Source organism: Pygoscelis adeliae, unplaced genomic scaffold (genome assembly GCF_000699105.1).
Source record: "Pygoscelis adeliae isolate BGI_AS28 unplaced genomic scaffold, ASM69910v1 Scaffold30, whole genome shotgun sequence".
In the NCBI taxonomy this organism is placed as follows: Eukaryota; Metazoa; Chordata; class Aves; order Sphenisciformes; family Spheniscidae; genus Pygoscelis; species Pygoscelis adeliae.
In genome coordinates this window covers 1724434-1727537 of record NW_008823915.1, presented here as the reverse complement: position 1 = coordinate 1727537, position 3104 = coordinate 1724434, and positions in this window count along the sequence as shown.

The following is a 3104-nucleotide window of genomic DNA, read 5'->3' as shown; positions in this document are numbered from 1 at the left end:
GTAAATAAGTTTTTCTTGTATATAAAGTAAACAAATTTCTGAGCTTCCAGTAAAGATTCTCTGTTACTGATTTCATTGTGTGAGAGGCCCGCAGTGTCCATCTGGTGGGAACCAGCTAATAAAAAACTGTGCTGTGATAAAATGGCTTTATCCTGAGTTGTATCAGAAGTTCAGAGATGTTCCGTAGAGGGGAGTGAAATGGTAAATGTGATTGTTGTAGATTAGTTTTGTAGCATTTCCTTGTGTTGGTTTAATTGGCATGTAGTAGAAGACATCATGTAGTTTATTTTTTATTAGCTGTATCTCTGCAGTGAACAAAAGATGTTTTAAAAATGGTGGTTCTACTGCTGCTCATCCTGATCATAGCTCCACTGTCTGCAAACCCACAGCTAGATGGGAAGACACTCTCAGAAACTCAGCAGGGTATTTGTTAGTTACCTCCATGTGCTTGCAGACCTCTCATCAGGTGGTGTGACCATATCTTCCTGGTCATGGTGGTGGAGTGCTCTGATGAGAGGGGAACAGTTGTTTCTTTACTCCGCTTGGGCCTCTGTGCATTCAATTCATTGCAGGCAATATAAACGGTAACTGGAATAAGTGAAAGTGCATTTACAAAAATGTGGGAGAAATTAATTTTCTCATGAAATGTAGAAATTGACTGCCATAAAATGACACCTGTAAACTTGAAACTAAAAGATTTAGAGATGTTTGGGTGAGCAGTTCATGGATCGGATTGTGATGAGCTTTCTCTTCCATCTGTACAGATTGATGTGTTTGTAAGATGCTGACAAGAAATTGAGCAGATTAATTTAAACTGAGAGGATGGTCATAGAGTTCCATAGTACTGTTGCAAAGTAGACGGAAAGTAACTTATAATGGTCATGAATATTTTCTATGTGAAAAAGACCTTTGTACTTGATAGTTAAACTGGAAGGAGTTACTTTGTCTTTGTGTGGAGGGAATAGTTTATGTGACAGGAACATAAGAAACTATAGTAATGTTATATACTGTTGCAAGATGAAAATGGTAAAATTGATCATTAAAATGTTAGTTACCTAGTTCTAGTAAAAAGGAGAAAAGAAAAATTACTGCATTTGCTCACACACATCCCCCGGACCTGTGTGTCAGGTTCTGCATTAAGTAGCCCTACAGAAAACATACAAAGAAAGCAGCAGAGAGACAGAAGATACGCTTACTCCTCTGATACAGGTAATTCATTTTGGTCTTCTTTTTATTTATGTGGCAGAAGCCAATAGCAAGAAACTCGTTGCCCCAGTCAGTGTATCATTACTGGGATATCAGACCTCCTACTCAGGGCTGCCATCCTCTTGGTTTGATTGATAACTACTTAATGGATCTTAGGAGGGTGGAGTGGGTTGGGAGGGAGGTGTGCTGTAAAGATCTTGAAGTACCAATGAGGATTTTTTTTTAAAAATGTATTCTGCTACTGTTTCCCTTGTCCTAAGTGTTGTTGGGTTGGGGGGTTTTATGTGTTTGGTTTTTTTAATACAGTGTAAAGCATCAGGAGAGTTGAGGAGAAGTCGAGGAGATCTGCTCCCACTGAATGGGCAGCACTGCAAACGAACAGGTTTAGAAGAAGCCCTGTCATTCCTTACCTGTAAAGCAGCTTCAGAGTCATAAGGTAAATTCCTTGTTTGGCTGCTGTGTGCCTGGTTGGGATGAATAACTGTGCACCCACCAGCTGGGCCTTGAGCAGCTTGAGATGTTTAATTCTCATGTGGGTGAAATGAAAAGGTTTTGAGACTGCAGAAAGTGACATTTCATGTTAATAACAGCTAAAAGATATGTGGCAGTTCTCTAGCAACTTCCGTCTGAAGAGTTCCAGCATTTTGCTGGCTTACCAAATGACCTGGAAGGTAATAAGTCTTTGTCTTCACAAGAAAGGAAGAGGTGGGGGAGTTTGCATATGATCTAAAAGACACACCACCTCTGTTGACTTCAGGGTAAATTACGAGTCAGTTGTGGCCTATATGGCTTTTCCTCAGGGGAGCAGGGAAGGGGGCGACTTCAGGCCTCTTGTCCTTCTTTATGAGCAGGTTGGCTGATGGGCTGCGCTGCCAATGGGAGGAGTTGGAGCAAGTGGTAGGGTCTCCCTTTTGTTAAAGTCTGTGCACAGCTGCAGCCTCAGGCAGGTGTGAGCAGATACCAACCAGGTAAGTAACAGGCTAGGAGGGACTGTCACGGGAGCAGCTTGCTCTCTGCACAGGTTGTCAAATTCCTCTTGCTCCCACGCTGCAAACTGGATTCACAGCAGCACTTCCCAGCAGCCTGCTGAGGATGTGCTCTGAGCTGCCTCTCTACACATAGGCTCTCCACAGAGAGGTGTTTTTGCTTTCGTGGCAGCGTGTTCCTGCGCTCATGTGTGAGCTGTGCAAAACCTTGGCCTCCAAGGACCTTTTCTTTTAAGAAGAGTAGCCCAAGGAGGCTAATATTTCAGCTTGGTTTCCTAGGGAAGCAAGAGCTGTCTGATTTGTCTGGTGCTGTGTGTATCAGCCTGTCTTTCCCCTTTCAGTGCCTGTTTGGAACTTAAGGTCTCATTTCAGATGGTTCATAGTGTCCTGGTTTCAGCAGGGATAGAGTTCATGGGGAGAAGATGGCTCACAGAACATTACGTTTCTACAAGTCTTGCAAGAAATCAGTTCCCAGGATGAGAGAGACCTTGGTAGCACTCTTTTGCAGGGAGAGGCTCCAGTGTGCATGTAGGAAGTAGGCTTAGTGCTTTGGTTGCTCACTGAATTATTCATATTTGGGCTTGTTACAAATTAAAGGCTGTTATGGTGAAGTAGGAAGAACTGATGGATGCAACACAAGATTGATTGCTGAAGAGCTGTGATTTTGAGGCCTTGTAGCTTTGTCGCCTCAGTTCCCCCCTCTATCAAAATCTACATCTGTCTACAATTAATTTATGGAAAATTATATTTTAAATTACAATTTCAATTTGGAAAAATTCGAGAGGAGTGATTCAGCACTCCTGGCTAAGAAGCTAAAAGCTGAGAACACATTTGAGAGTTTTCCAGAAGCTTTCCTGTAGAAGAGGCAAAACAAAAGCATTTGGCTTTTTTATACACAGGGGAACCAAAGTG